The sequence below is a fragment of the Onychomys torridus genome, chromosome 21 (genome assembly GCF_903995425.1).
Source record: "Onychomys torridus chromosome 21, mOncTor1.1, whole genome shotgun sequence".
In the NCBI taxonomy this organism is placed as follows: Eukaryota; Metazoa; Chordata; class Mammalia; order Rodentia; family Cricetidae; genus Onychomys; species Onychomys torridus.
The window spans coordinates 53,573,095-53,598,704 of NC_050463.1; positions in this window are offsets into that span (position 1 = coordinate 53,573,095).

Below are 25,610 nucleotides of genomic sequence, written 5' to 3' on the forward strand. Positions count from 1 at the left end.
GTTGTGAGTGCCCAAACTTGAAAAAAAAAACAAAAACACCATAAATAGATGATGATGCTTATCCTGTGTGTGGTGATATTGTGCATTTTCACTGAATTAATTTTTATCATGATACACCATGAATGGCAAGTGGGCTGTAGCAACTTGTGAGGGGTGAATGCTGCTCTACAGAGCTGTTTTTATGGTGGTGGATTCAGGGAAGCTACAGACCTCCTAGCTGAAATCAGGTCCACAACGATTGGAGAAATTAGATCACATGTGGTGGTTTACTGTGCCCCATCAAAGAAGACCTCACTTGTCTGCTCTTGACACATGTCCTGGTGGCATACTCCAAGTAGATTCAATTTCCACATGGTGTGTGGGTCATGCTCAGCACTTGCTTTTCCTTCAGAGTAATTCTTCCCCTCTCTTCTTGGATATATACATCCTCAAAGTACAGGAAACTCATAATTCCCCAGTGGGACATATCAAGACTTCCCAGGGACATATCAGGGGCTATGTGACAATATGTTCATGCTCCTGGATTCTTCTGATTCTTAGTGGCAGCTGCCTGATCACATTCAGCCGGACTTCATCTCCAGGGGAAGAAACATTGCCTTGAGTTGCCATAGGTTCATGACACAAATAATCTACCAAGGATACATCCTCTCCTGCCTACTTTACTCTGGCCATGTTCCTTTCCATAGGAGTCATCCCTTCTGCTGAGACCTGTATGTGGAACTAAGAACTCTGTGGTATGTGAGATCCTCTTTTCCTCTGTGTGTAGTGTGTGCACCTGCATGGGTGTACCAGTTCATGGGGAACATGATCTCCTCTCCACATCAGCAGGCATAAGCTTGTGCGTATGTTTCAAACTTAAACCTGGGGTCTGGTGTACCTGGTTGGATACACACTTAGCCAGAGAGAGAAGGTGACCTGACAGATGGATATAGGCAATGTGATGCCATATACTCCTGACCAGAGCATTTACATGGGATTTACTTTTTTCTCAGCTATGGACATCTGTGTTCCAGAGTGAATATGCATGGTGGTCTGCAATGGAGTCATCACCATATGTTATGGAGATGGAAACAGTGACAGAGGATAGTTATTAACCACCACAGCTGAGAGGCAGAGATGAAACCTTGGCAATTTGGCTCCAGGTTCTTAATTGCTGAGTTTAAATTGATAATTTAACATCCTCAACAGGAAACTTTGAAAACAACACAAGGTTGTCCATACAGACATGGAGCCTGCAAATTGTCCCCAGGTGCAACCTTTCATTTCCTCATCGCCCTAATGGAAACCCTGGTTAAGGACAGCTTGCTCTCCTGATCTGATCAACTGAGGGATGTGTGAACCCCACATGGTCTGTTTACTCACAGAAGGTACATCACAGAAACTTAGCACTATGGATGCCCTCCATAGTATCTGGGAACCTCTCTGGATTTCCCCAACTTTCAGAAAACAAGCCAACTACAATTTGATTGTGGTCTAGTATGGGAGATGTACTAAACAGCACTAATGTTTGCTGTCCTCTGTAAAAACAAATGCTTGAATTGTTACACAATGATAGAAGTTTTTAAGATGAATGAGCAATTTCTTGTTACTGCTGAACAGAGATATTCACTTAAGAGTTCCTGTTTTCATTTTCTTTGGGTTCCTTGTAATTTCAGATGAATAATCCTATCTTTCCTGAAGCATTTATATTTTGGGAGTTCACTGGACCATAGCCCTTAAGTTACCAGCCCAGCTGACACATCACTGGGAAGCTGATGACCTTCTTCTTCAGATTGTTGATGGTGATGTTGAGACCAACTCTGGGGGAAATCTGGGGGAATTCATCACATGGACTCTTTCAGTCCTCCATAAGTCCTTCACTGTTAGTTCTGGGGAATAGTGCATACACACATACCTCCAGTCTCTCCTCCTGGCACATTTTTTTTTCCCTGCCAGTTCATACCACTGTAAAAATGCTGATTTTTGTTCATTTAAAAAATGTGTAGGTGAAAATAATTTTTAAAAAGCCACAGCTGAGTGTTCATGGCATATGTAGTACACTTATTTCACTGTCTACAGGAACTGCCTCCTCAATGGGAAGCTGCAGAGTCTTACCTTGCCAGCACTCTATGTTGTGTGAGCTCTGCGCTGGCACTTCCCACTCAGGCCTATTGTCTCATACACGCTGGCATGGTGGTGATTTCTTAAAGTTCCTCACTTGGATTGCTCCACTCTTTAAGATCCACCAGGCTGCCTTGTTAAATCTCTCAGTAGGCTCAGTTTTCTCAGCACCCCACCCCCGCAAAAAAAAAAAAACAAAAACAAAACAAAAAAAACAAAATCAAAAACAAAACAAAAAAAACCAATGTGCTGGTGTGATTTTCTATTTCCTTTATAATTTTACATGTTTTTATTATTTTCTTGGTGTGCAAAATGATTTATTTTATCATACCATTTTCATTTCTGCACATCGTTGGACCTTGCTCATATTTGCCCTTCCTGTTCTCTCCCATTCCTCCCAAGTTTCATCCATTGCATTGTTAAAACTGGTATTTCTTTCTGCTATCTGAAATAATTGTTTCAATTCTCCTAACTAATTTTTGTATGGATGGATATTATTGTGTAGCATGCAATCATTTTGTAGAGTTTTACTTAATTGAACGTTGTATTTTGATTGTGGTAGGTTAGCCACATAATCACATTATCTGTAGTAAAGATTGTCTTATCCATACCCTCCCAAGTCTCATTCTTTGATTTACTTTGTTTTGTCTTGTTCCATAATGTTGACAAATGATAGTTAACCAGTGTTATTAGGATTTTCTCCAGTGTTCATGAAAGCTGACATTCTGCATGCCATTTGATGCCTCTTAACTTTATATTCTAAAGTTTATTAAGACTCCAAAGAAATTTCATCTCTGTGCATCATAGTATTATTAGTTGCTGTGTAAGAAATAGAAACTTATATTTAAAATATATATATATATTTAATTAATTTAAAATGTAAAAGCATCAAGAGACTCATTAAACACCAAAATAAGTACCATGTTTTTACAAACATAAGCAAGTTTAACAGACAGTCCTGCCTTAACTGTAGTTGCTATGTGCCAGCTGAGGCCACGTCACTCCTGGTCTCTTTCTTGCCATATGCCCCTAGACCAACTGCATTTTCAGTGATCTATGCTTATATAGTTTGGTGATGCCATTTCACTCATATGAAAAAAATCTGTTTATCTAAACTGTGATAGTTTCCAAGTGTTAACAATGAAATTAATTTTATAATATCAAAATATAGAATTTTTAACATCACCAATTTCTCTCCAGTGGGAAGCTTCTGGACCACAGTGGTGGGTATAGACCCTCTAAAATCTTGGTTTTTGTTTGAAGTTTGAAGTTTAATCACAGACACCTGACACTATCTGGATTTCCCTTAACTAGTTGCTTCTCTTTGGGTGAGACAGTCTAAGAACTCACACAGAACAGTAGAGTTGCCCTGTCAGTTCTTTCCACAGGCAGGACCAAGTTTATGGGAGCCAAAGGAGTTGACTCCAACCAGAAAGACACAACTGTCTTTCCCTGGGTTGACCACTCAACTTCCACAGGTAACTGACGGCTCCTTTGTGTCCGCCCACCCCCATCACTCTATTTTCCACATGTACTCAGGCTTTCTGGCATAATAAAAACAACACTGCTTCATCAGTGCCTTCCTTGGGTGAAATTAACAAAGACAGGTCACCATGAAGCTGACTCAGAGTGGCAGTGAACAGCCCAGAGTAGGTCTGAAGTTGCTGCCTCTATCTGCCCCCAAAACCATCAATTCTACCCATTCTATTTTGATTGGTTGGTGTTTGTCTGATTCTGTTTCTGAGCAAATATGCACATAGTAGGGAAAAACAATACCAGAGTGTTACTACGAAAACAGTTATGCCTTTAGGAGTGTGGGTCTGTGGTACCACAGGTCTTGTTGATGTTAGAATTTACAAATATTTAAAATTAACTGAAAGAAAGTGATGTGCAGTTGTGTTTCATTCTTTGCTTTAGGAATCAATATTTCATTCATAATAAAGATAATTTGGAAGTTAATCCTTTTTTCCAGTGTTGTGGTTTGAATATGAAATATCTCCCCAAAGGCTTATGTTTGCAACATTTGGTTCCCAGCTGGTGTCACTCTCTTTGGAGGTTGTGCAAAGTTTTGAAGAGCTCTACTAAAGGAAGTAGGTCACTGGAACAGGTTATTGGGGTAATAGTATTCCTAGCTCCTTCCTGTCACACTTTGCTTTCATCTGTCAAGAAATAATTGCTCCCAACACACTCTTCTATTTCCGTGGTATCTGGTCAAACACATTGGAAAAGGCAACAAAGGAAAATAGCCTGAGCACTTTGAAACAGTGAGCAAAACAATCCTTCTTCCTTAAACTTGTTACAGTGACACAAAGTATCTAATATACCCAAGTAACCAAGTTGTACTGGGATAATCTGATCTGGAATGTTTGTTTGGATTGCCCTGCTAGGTGGTTGGGTATCCTGGTCTCTGTAGGGAGTTATGTGTTAATTTCTTTTAAGATACAACTGTATCCAACCTATAGTCCACAGGCTACACATACCCCAGGATAGGCATGAATGTGCCCCAACACAAAATTGTAAACCCACTTCAAATTGTGTGCGTGTGCGTGTGCGTGTGCGTGTGCGTGTGTGTGTGTGTGTGTGTGTTGTGTTGAGTTTGCTTTTGGTAATTCCATTGCATAGATGTCAAGATGAACTTTGTACAGGCGGTGGTGGCACATGCCTTTAATACCAGCACTTGGGAGGCAGAGCAAGGCGGATCTCTGTGAGTTCAAGGCCAGCCTGGGCTACCAAGTGAGTTCCAGGAAATGGCGCAAAGCTACACAGAGAAACCCTGTCTCGAAAAACTAAAAAAAAAAAAATAAAAGATGAACTTTGTAGATGATAGTGATGTCACAGTGTCAAGATTGGACACACCTGAATGTTTCTAACTTTATCATGATGAATTTTGTAAAATAGAAACATAAAAATAGTTTTTAGATTTTCTGTGTGTGATTTGTATCTGTGGAACATTCCTTTTATTTGTAGCTGATTACCTCATGCTCACTCTGACTCCTGACTGGCAAGGGACACTGGGGTCAGGCATTCTGTCTTACACTAGTCTCCAAGTTTCTCAGTGCCTTTGTTCCTTTATTTATTCTCTTATCCTCATTCAAACCTCACTCTGGTGTCTTGTGGTAACTAAGGTTTCACTGAGACACTATGTGCTGTATTCTGAGTATATTCTAGACCCTTCCACTCCCTTAACTACCTGTTCTTTTTATTTGACTCTTAATTTCATCTGATGAATTTTGATAATTCCATCGTTTCTCATAGATTGTTTTTTTGAGACTTCCTTTTACTTTGTTACATCTTACATGTACTATTCACTGTGTCCCAACAGCTCCAGCTAGTAGAATTCAAGAAAGTGAATCTTCTGTCTTAGGGGTTACCTCCCTGACATTCCCCTGGGTGAGAGCCAATGCTGTCCCTATGGTGAAGGTGAGACCATGGCAGGGCACATGTGAGTTGGTGGACTTCTCTACTATGGACTACACACTTGCTCTCTAATGGGCCCAGGGCTAATGAAAAGACCAGAAGATCAATTTGAATCCAGTGTGGTCTGAAAGATCTGTGTCTTTTTGTGCTAATCATGGATATGATGTCACAATACTCATATCAAGGAAAGTCCTACAGATCATTCTGCAAGTCCATGTGACAGTGTCCACCATCTGGTCCTGGAAGAGGGTCAACTCAAGCTATGGTATGTATCACCCCAGATACCACAGAGAGCAGAAATGAGGCCCAAACTGCCCAGGTACTGGAACCTCTAAATTACTGTGCACCACCCAGGCAGAACTTTGTGTCCAAGTATAAGGAGATCTTTCCATGGCACTGTGTCTGCAGCTTTATCTGGAATGCAATTCTCAGCATGCCTGGTTTCCATGGATGTAAATGCCCAGAGAGGCTACAACTGTATCATTTTCAGTGTTCTTCATAGCAAATCCATAGTGAGAAAATGAGGAATAAGAAACACAGTCCAAAGCCCAGTTTCTTCCAAATGACTGGAGCTCTGACACAGGCACTCCGATCAACACATTCTTTAACCTAATAAAGTGACCATTTTCTGTCTCTACAAGATGTTTGCCCAATGATCCTGGTAGTTAGTGGGACTGGGAACAATGAGAGCATCACCCAGCACAAAACAGCTTGGGGCTGCTCCTTCACATCTGGCAGCCATCAATGTTGATATCTGTATTAACGCATTGGCTCAAATTAACATTCCTGCCAGTGAACCAGAGCAGTTATTTTTAACTGGAACAGATGTTTTGAGATAAGAGAGATTTTCAGGAGGGAAGGGAGTTTGCAAAGTTGTTGCACGGACATTAAGCCCAGCAGACCAGGTCAGTGAGGTCGAGTCCCCAGGCAGCTCTTCTGGAGTAGGTCAAGCCCTACAACTGTGTATCCTTGGCCTCAGATGAGAAGATAGGCCTAATCCTGGGGTGGCCTGTCTGCTGTTCTCTAGATACCACAATGTGTATCCAGAGATGGTGTCTAGATTCTCCATAGCTTATCTTTAACTGTTAACTTCTTACCTTTCACGCTGATAAATGGGGCAGGAAGACAACAAAGCCCTTAGAAAGTGAATAATGCCATCCTCATCATATAAAAGCTAGTGGCAACTGGAGGTTGGAGAGGTTAGTGCAAAATGCTCAGTATGAAGACAGTGCATCGCCAAGCACCTCCCGTGAATGTGGCACTATTGACCATGGAGCTGAGGTTACCAAGTCTCTCCAAGCCATGCAGGACCAGTGGCAGCCTATAGGTACTATGTCTGTTTTGCCATCAAACAAGACAACAGAAACACATTTTTCCTGTCAGATTCAATGAATCTCAGAAAGGAGCTACCACGGGCATTCTAAGAAATTATATGGAATTGTTTCCCTAGAATAGTTTAAAAATATTCAAGAAAAAAAGTAAACAAGCAAACAGAACAAAGCAAAACCACCCAAAAGAGGCTGGTGGATTTTTCTTTGTCTTAATAGTCTTTCAAGGAATTTTGTAAGAAATTCACATTTTCCCAAATTAAAATAAAACAAAATAATTATTTCTTAACAAACCTGTACATATTCCCAAAGTAGATATGAATAAAAGGCAAATAACAAGGAGGCAGAGAAGAGAACCAGGAACCATGTGTTTTTAATACACTTTTATGAAGATTCTCCATTTTCTGTGTGCATAGAGTTATGTTCTTCAATCATACTTCAACTATCAGAAGTCAAGGAAAGTAACAGCAGGTCAGTGCAGCTTTGGGAAGAGTTAGATTAGAAAGTATGTGGATGCAGTTCATTAGGCTAAAGAATTCCCAGTCCCTTCACAACATGGACTACTCTACATCAGCATTTATCCACAATTACTAGTAGACTATCAGTCAGTATAACTGAAACTCAGCCTACCTGCTCAGCCCCTCTCCCAGGAACTATTGAAGCCTCAAAAGGCTATTGCAATTTCCTCCTTTTAACAGAATGCACAATATTCCATAAAACCTAAAAGGCCATAATTATAAATCCCATCCACCATTTGAGAGCAAATATCCACTTCTACATATTATTCAAATTTAATGTATTCCATTTAGAAGTGACTCTTTTAAACCTTTCATCAAATGCAAAGTTTCTAATCATTGTCATGAAGACAGAGCAGCATTCTTGACAAAACACAGACTGAATAGATCATGATTATTTCCAGAACCATAAACTCTAGGTACTTGGCATAGAGGGAAGACTATTACTTTAAAACAGAAAAGAGGAACAAGCATGAGTCCCACGTCCTTTCTTTTGTATGGATTGTACAATCACAGCGATGTCTCAACCACTGGCTTGTGCCTGTCAGGTGACATAGTTCTGTACCCTCTTCTTGGGGCTTTGTGCATGTGTAAGACACATTACATTCCTGTCCAGGGCCATATAAATGAAGACACCATGACACAGAGGTTTCTGGCCCAGTGCTACCACTCCCCGAGTACTCTGTGCTTGACCTGCATCTTCTTATCCCAGGGTTTCTGGTTTCCTATACATGCCTGCTTTTGTGTCTTGGCTTTTGACAGACCTGGCACTATCTCCTCTTCTGGCAACTGCAGCTGCTACAGGTACAAGTCTTCATTTCTTCCTCCATATTCCGGATTCTTTTGTGACATAAGTGGCTTCTACTTATTTCTATGCTCTACGGAGTCCTGTTAAAAACAATGGAACTGGAGAAACAACCTTTGAATAAGAAGTGCAAGGAGAAAGGACTAGAGATATGGCTCATTTGGTTGAGTACTTGCCTAAAATGCATGGAGCCCTGCGGATTTTATAGACTACTCAGCATTGCATAAAATGGGGCATGGTGGTGCACACTAAAATTGCAGCAATTGGAATATGGAGTCCTGTCCAGCTACATAGTGAGTTCAGACTTCCAGAAAAGACGAAGGGGGAAGGAAAGAAGGAAGGAATGAAGGAATGAAGGAATGAATGAAGGAAGGAAGGAAGGAAGGAAGGAAGGAAGGAAGGAAGGAAAGGTAGAAGGAAAGCAAACTAAACAGGGTGAAGATATGGAACACAGAATGAAAATTCTGACATCCTTCACTGATAACCCCAGTGCTCACAAAGGCTGTACAATTTTTCCTTCCAAGGTTCAGCTTTTTGTTTTCTAGGTGAAAAATTTCAGGTGATATCACTAACTAATTCCAGAAAACAACAAAAAAACTTGACAGCCCTAAATTCTTATTTCCTTCAAACTTAAAACTCTTTCACATGGCAGAAATATATACCGTTCTTAAGATAAAACTCAAATATGAACATCTTGCAAGATAAGGTTGCTCTGAACCCTCCTAAATAGAAATGGTTCCTATTATTCCTTTAGATGTAATAGGAGAAATTCTGACATCAAGCAAGGAGTCAGATTTTGTTAATTTTGTATGAATGTAAAAACAAAAACAAAATAAAACACTAGTATAATGTGTTTCAATTAGTATATTGTTTACATTATTTTTATAGTAAAAACAATTTCTGTTTAGTATAGGAAAGTAAGAAACTAAATAATTGTACACTAAGATAAACTAAATTCAACCAGTATTTCATTGCTTAGAAATAATTGCTGCTAAAATTTTGGTGCATGTTATTTCAGATTTTGCCAAATTGTATATATACACTGAATTTTTCAGATAGGACTATTATTTTTTAATCATTCATTCAACATTTTCCCAAAGACATGGCTAACATTTTTCTCTGTGTGGTTGGTTGCACTTTATGAAACTGTCTAGCAGATTAAAGCTAATTCTGCAGATTTAGTAGAATGAAGAGTATCCACAAAATCCTATAAGGAATTTTGTATCTCTGCAGGCTTAATAAAGACTAGCCAGAGAGCCCTACAAGGAACTTCAGGAGGTCTCTGCTGCTGAGTCAACTTCAGGATGTGGCCAGTATAGCTGTAGTCCTGGTGACAGGGTACATGTTGGGGACCTGCCACAACTTGCAATGCAGAGAGATAACTCCTTTCCAGCTTGCCTGAAATGAAGAACCCCTTTGCTCTTCAGTGGTGACCTCTGACTCTTATCAAGACTTCTGACCACTGACATTAAGGTGTGAGCACTTTTAGTTCTGACCTGCGTTTATCAGAAATTTCTTGGTAGTCACAGGAAACTGAAATAACAAAAGGCACACATAAAGTCACATCTAGGAGCTTCTCTGGCCTGAGAGTATAACAGGAACTGGTTACTTGGATTTGGACCCCAAGGCTTCTGGGAAGCACAAGCTGCTCAGACTGAATTCTGACTATAAACTGTTCTACAAACAGAAATGGACATTAAGGTAAATGAATAAATGAGAAGAAAGTCTAGTGTTCAAGCTAGAGAAGTCTCATTAGTTAAGGCCCTAACATTGCTGTCCAGAGTGCCAAACTTCATCTCTCCCTACAAGACTGAAGACAGTGCTCAGCCCATCACAGCTGTCGAGAACCATCTAGAAACACACACAAAAAACTGAGAATAAAACAGGAGTCCCAGCCATCAGCCACTAAGGCAGCTCAAGAAGTCAGCTTGGACTTTTCTTCCCAGAATGTATAGGTCTTTCTTAAATGAGTGACTCAAAATGAAAGAAAGACCACTTGGAATCCATAGGAGAGTCTTTAAGTGCCTAATAGTCAACATTCCAACCGTCAGAATGTTGCTGCCACAGGACCCAGCTAGCCCCTGAAAGGCACGTTATGATAAAAAAGTATTTACTAAAGAATTAAGAGGAAATTAATGTGTCAATCAGACATTTCCAAATCCAATGCAGAGGGTAGAGGATTAATGGGGCCAGAAACGTTGTAGCTCAAGGTCCTGGACTGCCTGTGGTAGCCTCAGTCCTGGGCCAGCAAGATTCCTTTCCCTGCACATGGCATCTGTGGTAGAAGTTCCCAAGATGCACAACAAGATTGGTACAGAACCCAGGAACGCCTTAAACAGATTAGGAGACATCCCCAAAGGAAGAATATCTCTACTCAAAGTGTCATAGCCAAAAAACCCCGGGAGCAGTGTTTGGTCACAAGTTTCTCTGGTGATCCACTTCGAGAAAAGGAAAGAGCTCAGATATCTTCTGTCTAGTTTATGGTCAGAAGACTAAATCAGTCAGAATGCTTGCTAGGAATTCAGGCAGCTACAAGACACTGAGGGTGAATACTATAAGGGGAAGTAACCCTTTGGGCAGCTGTTATGTTTGATCTTCCTGAGAACCTCATAAACCTCACACAACCTGTGCCAAAAATTCCTATGAGTTTTGACTAGCCAGAGGTGGTGCCACAGTCCTTGCCAGCACTTGGAGAGTCTCAGGAGGCTTCAGGCAGTTGGGGAATGGAGTTGAGGGCAAGGTGCCAACCAGTAAGGGAAGATCCTTGACAGTCACTGCAAGACCATTCTGCCCCAGTCGGAATAGAAACATAAAAATAAGAACAATACACCACGAAGGTGAGCTATGTGCAAAGATGTCAAAATAGGTGTTATCAGATGGGAGGAACAGAGACTTGAGATGATGCTGGCAGCTGACTAGAGATCACTTAACCCGAGGCTACCAGATGTTTTCTTCTACCAGACTTAGCAACTTCGCTTTATTCTTCTTCAGCATCATGAAGTACAAAGATGGACTGGATCAAGAGAGTGTGGCCCCCAGGATATGTACGACAGGTCTTTTTTGATGCTGTAGAAAGGCTGTGGTGGTCTATAGGGCCAAGAGCTACCTCTCTCTAGGGCCATCTCTTTAGGCCACTTTTTATCCCTTCTCAACACCTCAACAGTCAAGGATACAGGGAATAAACAGCTATCAACATGGTCCCCGGCATATTTTTGCTTTACCAGCTGGGTTTGTGTGAATAATGTGGCCAGCTGCATGTGAACAATGTATGCAAACAATATACAAATGAACAAGGCAGTGTGGGGACAGAGTGGGGAGCTCCATTTAGTGGCTCTACATCAGCAGATGTAGCAATGAAGAGGACAGAAATACAGTGTTGTTGGGCGCACGTGCCTGATGGTCCTCAGAATGAGGGTGATAGCCAGCCTGGGTAAACTGCGCTGGGGCATTTGCCTAAAACTAGGGATAAAGTTGAAGTGCACTATGTCTGGTTAGTAGGCAAAAAGTTACTGGGGAGTTTCATTTCTGCTCGAAGCAGATGTTAGGAGTTCAGCCCAGAACCAGGATGAGGAATAGGCCCTTAGCCACTCAGAAAACTGTTAGACATCTCTCAACTTACAGCATTTCTGTCTTTCTCTCTATCTCCCCCAGTCTCTGTCTGTCTGTATGTATGTTGCATATTTGTTTACACATATATAAAATACACTACTCTCACACAGCAACCTATAAATAAACAATGGTTATTTTAAAAGTAGTAAAACAATATTTTATTGATTGATCTTGCTACATTTGGAACCATTGAAATTCATAAATATCTATTTCCCCAGTTTAAAATGTAAACTCCCTTTTTTGATGTAAGTATTCAGTTATTTATGGTTTTGTTTTGGGGACAGGGTCTCCTGTAGCCCTGGCTAGCCTCAAATTTGTTATATTATCAATGGTTGACCTTAAACTTATGATTATCTTACTTCTACCTCTCCCTTGTAAGAGCTGAAATTACAGGCATTCACCACCATTCCTGGTTTTATGTGGTCCTGGGACTAAAACTCAGGGCTTCACATATGCTAAGCAAGGACTCTACCAAGTAAGCTACATTCATTACAACATGCTCAGAAAGCCTGGGTGCTATGGGTGGGAGTCACTTAAATCCCTGTGGTTTTGAGAAGCACTTTTTTTTAAGCTGAGGATCGAACCAAGGGCCGCTAAATCCCCAACCCGAGAAGCACTTTCTTACAGGGCACTGTGCATAGGTACTGTCCTCACCCCCACAGACCTTCACTCTTCTGCTGTGGCCTCTTCCCTCCTCTTTCCAGTGAATTTCTGTTTCTATTGAATCTAAGAGTATCTTATTATGGAAACCAAAACACAGTTGACTAAAGAAAAAATACTGTGCTTGCTTTGCTAGAATTGTCCATTATAAGATCAAACTGACTGTGATGTTCCATTTGTAGTTTTTTTTTTTTTGTTTGTTTTTTTTTTCCATTACTGTTGTAGAGCTGCAGATTGAATCCAGGACCTCACAAATGCTAGGCAAGCACTCAACCACTGAGCCATATCCTCAGGCCTCTTTTTACTTTGAATTTTGAGACAGGGTCTTGATGCCCTCAGGAAGATATTACCTAGAATTGCATAAAAAGGTTCATTTTCCCCATTGATTTGAAAAATTTTAAAAAGGCAAGAGAAGTAAGGTCTTAGTACTCAACCAGATTTTATTGAAAGTGAAAATATGTACACACACAAGCTCATGCATAGCAAAGCACACAAAGAAACAGACCCTTTCAAGTGGGAAAGGGACCAAGAGCTGGTGTCCTAGTATGCTTGGAGGGTGTGTGGGGAGTGGTTGAAAATGGGATGAGTTCCATTTCTCTCTTGGAATTAGATGGTTTGAGCTATGATAGGGGATTAGATAATATAGACAAAGACAGAGAAGGTGATAGGCTCTTATCACAGAGGTCCTTCAGTGAGATTTGAATAATTACATCTGGATGAAGAGTGTTGAGGGAAACTCATGGTCAGGGGAACCCACCAAGTCATTGTTGGAGAGGAGAAGAATCGGGAAATATTCCATCTTAAATACGTAAGGAAAAGTGTATTAATGTACTTAAAGCCTCTTTTTCTGGTCTGTCTGCCTGCCAGGGATTGGACTCTTAGTCTCTCAGGCTCACTAACTTACACAGGCTGGTCTTGAACTCACTCTGTAGCCTAGACAGACCTTGAATTTCAGATACTTCTGTCTCAGCCTTCCTGAACCACCAGGTTGGACTGTTTCTAGCCTCTGAACCCAGTAATGTAGTCCTGGTGGCAAATCATTGGATGCTATAATGCATGTCAAACATTCACAGGACTACTTAACATGTTAGTCCTTAACAGGACTAGTTAACAGGTCAACTTTACTTCTCTGCTATTGAACAGTCTAAGTCCAGGCTGTTCTCATCACAGGCATCAGGAGGTTTCAGAACTCAGGGAAGGGGCCTGAAGAAGAACCACAGGCTTCTGTCTAGAGCATACATGGTACTTATACAGAAGCTGGTGTCATATCCATACCTCATCACAAAGGAGATAGGACTTGGGAAATTGTTGCCCATAAACTATGTAGCTGAGACATTCTAAATCCCAGGACCCCAAAATCTTCATGTGCAACCACAGCTGGCCCAACTCCAAGCCACACTACAGGAAAACATCAGGAAAGGATTCTATCATATTTGCCTGAGGGTTATGACAGATGTTGAAGTACAGGTTTTTCTGAGGTCAAGGAGTAGAGAAAAACAATGACTTTATTTTACAAAACACAATGTCTGAAATTTTCAAAAGGGTTTTAATAAATATGCCAGTATGATTCTTTCAGGATATGACAAACTTTCACAGATAAATAGACTGTGAATCATTGAGCTGATTCATCTACTGGCTTTAAGCAAGGCTAGAAATGTGTACTTTAATGTAATATGGATAAGGCTGTGTACTCAATGACCAAATCAACTCAAATTCAATCATAAACTTCAAAAAAAGAGTCACCCAAATGTACCCTGTGTTCAATGACTGCACTATTACCATCCAATTCAGACATGAGCAATACTCACCCCCTTGTTGACTCAGAGTCTCACAGCTGAGCCAAGCAGTAATCTAGGTTGGAGGGCAGAGCACTGGGATATTTCTCAAGCAGGCTGCTTCCTAAACAGGCTCAGGAGACTGATATTCTTGACTTTCAAGGTGGTTTTTGATGTCTCTACCAATTTATAAATCCAAGTTGCTTTATTTTACCTCTCTCTGTGTGTATGTGTGTATGTGTGTGTAGAAAAGAGAAAGTATGTGTATGTGTTAAGAGAGAGAAGAGAGAGAGAGACAGACAGACAGAGAGAGATACAGAGACAGAGAGACAGAGACAAAAAGACACAGAGAGAGAATATCTTCCTGGTAAGAAATCCCACTGTTCCATGGCAGATACTGGAATAGAATACTGTTTTTCCCTTTAGTACCAAGAAGGCTGTGGGGTACTCTCCCTGCAGGACAGCAGTATCTCCTATCCACTTCTGTGCCCAGGTAGGTACTTTCAGATTTTCCCATCCAGAAGATTCCATTTGCACAGTCCACAGTTCATCCTGGAATCAATACTCAATGGCCAGAGTTATCCTTTTCTTCAAGGGCCACAGAGACATCTTTACTGGGAAATAAGCATTTTGAGAAACATCAATATCCAATATCCCATTTCATCTTTCTCATGAAAAAGCTCAGTTCATTGTTAAAGAAACAAGCTATTTAATAACAATGTATCAAACATCAAAAAAAAAAAAAAAGGAAACAGCAGAATCTAGCCATTCACATGACAAGCTGACCTCAACCATTTAAATATTATTCAAATAAGAATTTATTTATTTCTTCACCCCTTAAAATATTTCCAGAGCATACTTATTACACAGGCACCCTAGGATCACTGTGCAATTAAATGCAGTAGCACCTGGGATCCTGTTGAGCAGAAGGAAGGATATGAGGTTTTTCCAAGACTGAGGATCAAGGTGGACCTCAAAAGCATATTTGTCTGAAGCATGCCCATCACTGCACAATCCTGAGTGAACTGCCTGAGAACTCTATGACTCCACATCCCACAGAGTTTTGCATCACACAAAAGAACATTCCAGGGAGATACCGGAAAAGCTTTCTTGATGCTATGACAGAGTATCCTACACAAGCCACTAAAGGAAGGAAGGACTTGTATTGGCTCATAGTTTCAGGGGATACAGACCACCATGGCAGGAAGTCATGAGGTCAGGAGTCTAAGCCATGTAAGACAGCTGGACACATTGCTTCTGTGGTCAGGAAGCAGAGAGAGAGAAGAATGCTGGTATTCTGTTTGGTCTCTCCTTTAATCCCTTTTAATCAATTCAGCACCCCAGCTCATAGAATGGTGTTGTTTACATCAAGGTGGTGAGTGAATTGGCTGATCATAGTTGTCAGCTTGATTGGATCTGGAATCAACTAAGAAACATGCTTCTGGGTAATTATGTGAGGGTACTTAACGTAAGGATTAAAGAAGAGAGAAAGACTTTTCCATCTGAGTGGATAGTACCTTCTGGAGGTGGCCCAGATGTAACAAAGTCTAAGAGAAAAGCGCTGCTACTTTTTACCTGTCTACTTTCATTCCTTGCTGTTAAATGCTTCTCTTTTATTGTCAATCTTTTTGACATCAGAATTCAGCTTCTTTGGCCTTCTACCATGAACTGAAGACATACAGCTTTTTAGAAATCTATCAGACCTTCAGTGACAGATTGGGACTCCTGAGGTATCCAGCCACATGGATTTGGAAACTACCATATTAACAGCTTCTCCAATGTTCAACCAGCCATTGTTGGATGACCCAACATATTGTATAAGCCAACAAATCCCCTTTGAAATATATTCATCAAATTGCTTTTATTCCTCTAGGAAACCTCAACTAATGCAGAAAATCTTCCCTTCTTGGTTACACATTTCTGGAAACAACCACATGGACATTGCTGGTATTAACCATCACAGATACACATTGTACACATGTACATAATACACATGAAATATGTATACATGTAACATGTACTATGTGCAGACTAAACGCCTTTTTCCACATACTTGCACATTACACTATAGATGAGAACCCATCTGAATCTGAAGGGATTCAGCAGCCCTTCTGAGGTCTAGTTGTGTCTCTGTCATTAGTGTGTGGGAGACACAAACTCATATAATTCATGGTATCTTGGGTCAGGAAATTTGTGAGATATTAATATTATATGAAGTCATGAGTGTGGAGCTCCCTGGGTAACATTGGTGACTTTATATGAAGAGGAGAGAACTAGGTGGGTGTACTTGCCATGTGTCCATGTAAGATTTCCCCCTGACTAGGACACTATACAAAATTCTCACCAGGGGTCTGTGCTGGGCTCTTGAACTTCTGTGCAATAAACAGACCTCCTTTCCTTACATATTATCCAGTTTATGTTATGCTGCTAATAATAGCATAAAGCAAAGGAAGCCAAACCCTGGACTACATCATACTCACTGTGGACTTTAGGTCTACCTGGAAAGGGGAACATCTCTCAGGCGTTCCTCTTTGGCCCTGCTTTCCTGTGCAGTTCTTTGCCCCAAGTTGCACTTTGGGGTTTGTATGACATCCATCTCCAATATTGTCGAGATTTACCTCTGCCGGGGCCATGATTCTGTATTGCTAATGTCTCCTTTACCATCAGATCTGAGGCCACTGTGTCTGCAATGGACAAAGTTCTGTCTATCCTATTTGCCTCTTAATCTAGCACACCCAGTAGATCTGGGTGTTCTTAGCATGGACTTAAATGGCCTGACACCTTCACAGGGAATGGCTTTGAAAAAAATCTTTTAACTCTCTACCTCTCCCAGCTCCATATTGGCCTTCTGTTGCTCTCACCACACGGTCTTTCAATTCTGGTTTGCTTGATACTAGCTTCTCTTTATATTTTCAAATCATTCTTATAAATCAAAGAACTATTAAATATTGTTCATCTTTAACATGTTCATAGCATGCTCAAGTCATAACTGAAAATTACATGAACTTTCACAATCCACTGTTCATATCAATAAATAAAATAACCAGAACATTGGCCTCTCTCTGCCCTCTCCATATATACTCCTCTAAGGCAAGGTTAGATTTGAAGTAAAGCTGACTTGTGCCCTGGATAATGTTGTACTTTTGTTTAGTTTCATCTCTTGTGGGTGGTGGATGGTGACACCCTTCAGAGCTCAGCCTTCCCTGGCTGTGCTCAGTATATTTGCCCTCAGGCTTTTGTCTCTTGAGACTCATTTGTGTTCTTTTTCAACTGGATATGAGCTCCTGCATAAAGCCTATTCTAATTTCTCTTGTTTTCACAGTTTATTGGAAAGGCACTTGTGTGCTAATAGTCCAATGTTACGTTTTTATGATACTATCACTGTTGTTTTATAATGCATTACTGTGGCTGGGTGACCTTCTGCAGGCTTTGCAGGTTACTGTCCTCTACAGCTGAATCTATTCAAGGATTATGTTATAATCTGCCATGAAGGTATTGCAGTGACTCTGGATCTCTGTATTGAGAAGGCTGCAATTATCACCCAGCTTTGAATCTCTTCATTGCTTGTGTTTGTGAGCTTGTTCCCTAGTGAGATGCTCAGAGCTCAGATCTATGTCCATCCTGAAGCCAGTTCTTTCTGCCAAATCTGCATCATCCCCAAGGTTCTCCTCCAGGAGTTTAACTTTGAGTGTTATGTTAGGATTTTGCATTTAACCCATAGAACACACTGCAGAAAACTGACTACTTCAACTCAAGGTAACCTTTTTTATTTTTTCAGTTAATATAGTCTGGATTTTTCAATAAACATCTGTGCATCATTGTTGGATGGATCTCTATATAGGTAGGTTTGTTAGAATCCTTTCTGGTTCTCTCATTATTCCCTGTTTTTGTTTTACTTTGAAGAGCAGGATCTCTAGGTGATGTCAACCTAGAGATAGTAGTGGGGTAGACCCTGCTGCTCTCATCTCTATCTAGGGCTGTTCATATTGGATATGCACAAATGACAACTGGTTCTGGTAGAATTTCTCTTTATTCCTAGCTGCCCAGATATATTTTGTGTTTTGTCAATTATTATTAGAAACTGCATTTTAGCAAATATTCTTCCTATATCAATGCATATAATTTTTATTTATTCTTTTACCCTGGTAATTTATAGTTTTTGTTTTCCTTAGAATGTTTAAGTCTTTCATGTCCTGGCTAAATTGTGTGCCCTTTGTGTTAGCTGGAAATGGTTTAAAGCCACACAGTACAATTGCAGTTTTTTTGTTGATGTTGTTTAGTTTTTTGGTTTTGGGTTTTTTGTTGTTTGTTTGTTTTATAAAATTGCCTTTTGCCTGACAATGCCTGCTGTATGGAATATGAGCTGAATGGCTTAGAGTTGTGGTACAACATTTGTGATTTTCATCCTGCTGGTGGTGAGTTTCCCTCCTCATTTGTAGCCATGCTCTATGCTCTACTGTGATCTCAAACTACCTGACCTGGTAAGTATGCCCACATCTGTTTATTTCTATACATTTATGTTGAACATATGCCTCCTGTAAACCATATGTAGTTAAGTTGCCACACACCCCCATCAGAATAAACAGCTTTTTCAAGTTTGTTGCATAGTTCCTATCATTATAAATTATTTTCATGAACCACGATGATACCAGAACTCAGGAACTGTTCTTCTACACCTTCAGGACTTCAGAAACCTACCATGGTCCCCATGCCATGATCTGTGTCACGATGATAATGGACTGAACCTCTGAAACTGTAAGCAAACCACTCCATTTAAATATTTTCTGTATGAGTTGCCATGGTCATGGTGTCTCTTTAAAACAATAAAAATCTAACCAAGACACAGAGTATACACAATTTCTCTACCCTTCCTTCCTGGCCTGTGCTCAGCTCTCTGTGGTCTTGGTACTCACTGAAAGTATATGTTTACTTCTAACATATACTATACCATTTAGGGGAAAAAATGGTTTCTACATGAAACCATCTACTTGTGCTTAGAGTTAAGAAGATCTTGTGTTTAATGAAACAAGCCAGACTCAGAAATACAAGCACTGCATGTCTTCTCTCAAATTTAGACTTTTAACTTCAATTTTTTAATTAAAAGTGTTAGATTAAAATAAATCTACATTACTTTCCCCCCTTCCATATGCCCCCTCAAATCCCTATCATGTCCCCCTCACTCCCTCTCAAGTTGATGGTCTCTTTTTTATTATATATACAATATATGCACACACACACACACACACACACACACACACACACACACACATATATATATAGTATATACACACATAAATACAATCTGCTAAGTCTGTTTAGTGTGGCTTGTGTGTATATGATTTCAGGGCTGAATTTACATATAAGCTATGAAAATAGAAATGGAAAAAGATGTAAATAGAGATGGGGATAGAGAAGGTAGTAGGATATATACAAAATGAGTGAAGAAGTGGGGAATAATTGGACCACTCTACACGTTAGATAAGTGCTGCAGGTTGTATAAACTGAACATGCAGGACACATAGGAAAGTGACCACTGAAATTTGCTGAAACAAGGTGAGATAGTCCTTCAGGTTCCTGCTTCACAGAAGAAACTGCCATACATTCTGCAGGACACAGAGGAAAGCGACTGATGAATTTTGCCAATAGGCAAGACAATCCTTCAAATTTCCTGCTTCACTAAAAAGTCTGCCAGTACCAAATGGTGGTGGCACACACCTTTAATCCCAGCACTCAGGAGGCAGAGGCAGGCAAATCTCTATGACTTCAAGGACAGCCTGGTTTGCAAAGTGAGATCTAGGACAAGCAACAAAACTACACAGAGAAACCCTGTCTTGGTGGGGGGGGGATGTCTGCCAGAGACTCTAGGCCTGTAGGCTGAAGATGGATGCCCCAACATTGCAGAGGAACTTTGGATGACTGTCGAGATAGTCAGCTGTCTCTGTCATTTCTAGAACTTTAGAAGTTGCACTTACTGTTTACTTAGGTATTATATCCCTCTGGGGTCATTGATGGAGTTGAAGACTAGATAATTATAATTACAGTTTTTCTTAGTTATGATAAAAGATAAATTAGATATAAAACTTTAGACTCACAAATATAGGATAGATGATAGAATATTTTCTTTAATTTTACCAAATACAAATAGACTAGATATTGTAACTGCAATTCTTGCTTGTTAACTGTTTTGTTATATATAATTTTACTGTTAAAGTTAAAACCTCCCTTTTCGATTAGACAGAAAAGGAGAAGTACTGTGGGATGTCTTTCTGTATACTGTGAATGTGTTGCTCTTACAGGTTGATAAATAAAGCTGTTTGGCCAATGGTGAGGCAGAGTAAGGTTAGGCGGGACATTGAAACAGAAGATGGAGATGAAAAAGAGTGGAGTCACAGCAGATGCTGCAAGCTGCCACCAGGGAAGCAAGATGTGAGAGAACAGGTAATGCCACAAAACCATGGGGCAAAACATAGATTAATAGAATGGGTTAAGTTGTAAGAGCTAGTTACTAATGAGCCTGAGCCATAGGCCATACAGTTTGTAATTAGTCCCTGGAAAGTCTGTCACTGCCTTTGGTTCTGAAATTCTCTCTAACCTGACAGATCCATCCCTCTTTTAGGGACATCCTTTAAGAAACAGTCTCGATGATGAGGTAGGTTAGTACCTGCAAAGTAACTTTTATTTTAGCAGGATGAGCCTTAGTCAAGAAACACATGACAAACAAAAAGAAAATATCTGATGTCACAAGCAATGGGAACCACAGATCCTCTGGGATGACAGGCCATCAGACTGACTCCATGTCCTGGCAGCACATGAGCTGTGTTCTCAAACATGTTATCCAGAGTCTAAAAATTATAGAAATGTTTACTTCTGGGTCTCATGTGCAATTTCTTTTAAATTTTTTAAAAATAAATTATAAACAGGCTCCAAACTTTTGTCACTTTAAAACTTCCTTAGTTAAAACACTGGAACAGTTAGATAATTCTTGGCCCTATCCTTAGAGGCCTCACTGTCCCAAGGCTGAACTTAAGACTGGGCAGGGCAAAATATATAATTGTTAGCTGAATGGATGTGCTTCTCAGCTTAACCACACATGTAGAATCTGCCTGCTGAGACTTTTGATACCATCTATAGATTTACACAGTATCTCTACATACATTACACACATTTTGCCAAGAGAATCATGAAAGCTGGACATGTAGTGAACACTAGTGTTGGCAAAGTACATGGGAGATGGGTTGCTCGTCAGATGTAAATTCTAAAGGAATGTGGGTCAGCTACCTCTCTAGAAAATAGAACTTTGTGGCACCATTCTTGGTCCCTGGGGATTCCCTTCACATTGTGAATAGCATCTTCTGCCAATAACAGTCACTCCCTGTGTCTGGAAGGGCTCTGTCTTGAAAGAGGATGAAAATGCCAAATTTCTCACTTGAGGCTGGGGTGATATCACAGGGTTTTCTTTTCTGAGACTCTCTCAATCATCTAATTTGGTTAAAAAATTATAGCACACTTTATAAGTTCATGACCACACTGTGAAATTAGGTTATTGTAAGGAGACCAAGCTCTGGTTCTGCTGCCCGTTGTAACATGGCAGCAGAGACAAACTGGCCTTGCTTGAGAGTGAACGCATTTGCTTTTGTTACAGTTGAAATAAGGCACACTGTGTTGATTCCTGTTGTGGAGAAACTGTGTGGTGCAACTGGGCATGTGTACCATATGCCCAATGTGCACAAAATCTGGATTAGGTAAGAGTCAATTTCCCAGTGGGGTCTTCTTTGGCCTGAATCCCATGAAGCCAGGGTGTTCAGAAGTCCATGGGAAGAATATTTGAGTCTGTCTTGCAGAAGCCATGACCATAGTAACACAGGGCTCTTGTTTTGGTTACAGAATCAAAATCTGAATGGATACCATGTAACCTTGGAAGGCTCTGGCCTTGGACAAGATAGTTAAGTGGGCAGAGGTACTGATCCCCCTGGGCTTCTTGCTTAAGAGGATGTCATGTAGCTTGGTCATGTTCTGTCCTAAAAGTTTTGTAATGTCATGGGGTCTATAGAATGTCATGGTCCTTGGCCATGTCTGATTCCTATTATGCTAATTTCATTCACAGAATTATTCAGAGCTTCTATATCCCAGGTCCTAGCTAGTCATCCTCAGTCTTGGGGATATGCTACTGAGGGAGCTTAATTTGTAAGGAAATGAAAATACATTTGTCATCCTTTCATTCAGGACATCCAAATGTGATTCTTGTATGAGGCAAGAACAAGTTGAGAGTATAGGGCAAAGGGCTGTACACCTAGCAGGGTGGGGACACAGGGGTCAGGCAATCAGGAAATTGGATCCTAAATAGTGTGAGATTGTAACATACTCTCATGCAATGATGCAGATGAGGAAGCAGGATTGCAAGACCCACTAGTTTTCCTATAAGATCACAGGATAGGATCTTTGCAGACAATTTATTATCCATGTTGTGGTGGTTTGAATTTAAAAAGACCTCATAGGCCCATATATTTGAATGCTTATTCATCAGAGAGTGCAACTATTTAAGAAAGACTTGAATAATTAGGAGGTGTGGCCTTGTTGGAGGAAGTGTGTGACTGGGGTGGACTTTGAGGTTTTAAAACCCAGGCCAGGCACAGTCTTCTCTCCCTCTCTCCTTCCCTCCTCTCTTTTCTTCTCTCTTTTCTCTCTCTCTCTCTCTCTCTCTCTCTCTCTCTCTCTCTCTCTCCCCCTTCACTGGAAGCAAATGAGTTCTTCCACAGACCCCTAAGCAAGCCATGCTGCCTGTGCTCTTAAGATACATTCTACTTTATTTTTCTATTTTAAAGCATTTGGTCCAATATTGAATAAATAGCTGTGGATATAATTTACCTCTATTATAGCTGTCAAGAAAGGTAATTTTAGACATCAACATGGCTGAATTATGGAGTACCTAGAAGCCTTGGAAAGTATTGTTTGGAGCATTTGTGGAGGCATTTTCATGAGAAGGTTAGGTGTGACTCTAAAGGGACCAGAAGGATGCTCTCCTGTGTGTCAACACTGCATCATGGACCTGAAGAAAATAACTATAAAGGGTGAGTTGGTGCTTCTCCCAAAGCTGGGGCATACCTGTCATGCCTGCCTTACTCTGACATCACAAGTTTAGCTTCCCAGCCTGTGTTTGAGAGTTACTGGACTGAGTCATACTACTCTCAACCCGGAGTCTACACATGACAGCTGTCTGTTGTGGTTGTAGGCCTCTCCAGAATTCCTGCTCCATGATCATCTGAGCCAGTCTTCCAATTATGACTCTAAGTATGTTCTACTGATTGTTTCTCTGAAACCCCAGGCAGTATCTTAGGGCGGGAACCCAGCCTTCAGCTGTCCTTTCCTTCCAGCTCCCAACTCCCTGAAATAGAAAACACGGAACCCCAGCCAGTTACATCCTGTTGTACTTAAGTTTCACTGGCTACTTATGGGATTTTCCTTTCCCTGAAAACATACACTCACAATTCTTCATTTGTCCCCTCATTACCAACCTCTAATTCCTGGTCACAGCTTCCCCATGAACCGTGTCTTGCTGGCAAGTCTATTATGAAGCCTCTGAGCTCCTGCTCCCATTGTCCATCCCAGGTCTAATATCTGCCATGTTAATTGGAGATACAAACTGTTATTTTTACCTCTACTTTGAGGAATAAAAATGTCATTTACCTATTTCCATACTTTTCTAACCTTCTCCAGACAGAGTAACAGTGCATTGTATTCAGCTTCCTTGCAGATAATAGACTGTTTTCTCCAAGTTAATTGACAGAAGATAAAGATGCTCAGTTTGGACAACTCAGTTTTTAGGAAGAAAGGACACCATTGAGAAAAGTCTCATGGGATAGAGCAACACACTAACAGGTGGTCCATGAAGACGCTGGCCAGACAATGTCCAGTCAGGACATTTGTAACAAGTCAGGGTCTCTCATGGCTGAAAGCAGACAGGAACCACTGGGAAGGGTGGCCTTTCTGTACACTCAGTACTTGAGGGATGAAGGTAAGATTGAAATAGAAAGAGGAGATCCATTGTTAACACTGGACAGGAGCTACATACTGCAAAAACAATGTTAAATAATGCTAAAATTGCTATTAATGTGACTGATAAATCTTTATTCTAAGTAATTCTTTTGATGTTTATCTTCTCTTATAAGTTGAGATATTGGAAGCTGGAACAGATTGGCTTTCCTAGCAAACAGCTGTTAGACTCTCCCCTGGTGCCCTGGATACCCTGAGCAAAGGAATTTCAGTAAAACATCTATCCAAACTACCCTAGTCATCACTGGTCATTGTGCACACTCTATGGATAGCCTGAGTGAGCTGCACTACAATCACAACTGCTTGTTGCCAAAGCAAGATTCTAACTTCTGGAGGCATAGGCCTAGCAACATGTATTTCACATAGCTTATGCCAGACTCTGAAATCTTGTTGACCATGAAATTATTTCCACCTTGCATAGGGGGGTGCTTTTTTCCATGGGAGACTAACAGAAGTCTATGTGACTGGTATAATGTCATATTTGGAATGAATTTTCATGAAAGTCTGATATGATTGGTGAAAGCACTCTTTTTCTAGCTATGTAAGTAGGATGTCTCCCTCAGTTTTTGAGACTTCAGGAGACACCATATAGTCCTGCATGCCCTAGGTTTTATAATATTACAACCAAAATTGTCTTCTTTCAAGTGGTCTTCCACCACATGGTTTTACTTTCCACTATAATTAAATTAAGCTTATAATATGAATCAAGAAGTATGGCAACAATGACTGCAATAGAGAAAGTGTCCATAGCAATTGAGTCAATGGTGACAGTGGTGGCAATGGTATCGGGGTAGATGGCATAGCAGTGGCAGACGGCAGTAGTGGCAGCCACCCAGCAGAAGCAGCAGTGGGGGTATCAGTAGTGATGAGAGGTACCTGATACGTTTCATACAGTTGCTGGGGCAGAAACCACAGAAGTGGCCAACGCAATGAGGAACGGTAATAGTAATGAGAAGCCAAGAGAGTGTAGAAAGCTCTGACTGGGGGATGATACAAGCCTATCAAGAGCTGGAGAAGAAACACTGTATGCCGTGGTCACTGGAAAAATGCCAGAGTGCTAACAACCTGTAAGGGCCAAAAGCCTAAGAGATCTTGGTCCCAGGAACACCTAGAGCTGCCATAGGCTGAGGAATCCTCACTTCCTAGGCCTATAAATGAGCTGTAAATCTATCATTCTAGAGTTAAGCACCCCAGTAAGGCAGAGTTGCATGCAAACTGCAACAGGAGAGGGTGCCACCTACTATTGTTCGTAGCTATCAGATTCTGCTCTGCCAGAAACGGAGGATTTCAGAAGCTGCCAAGGGTCAGTACTACAGAAGCTTCTCATCTATCTCCAGTCCTAGCTAGATAA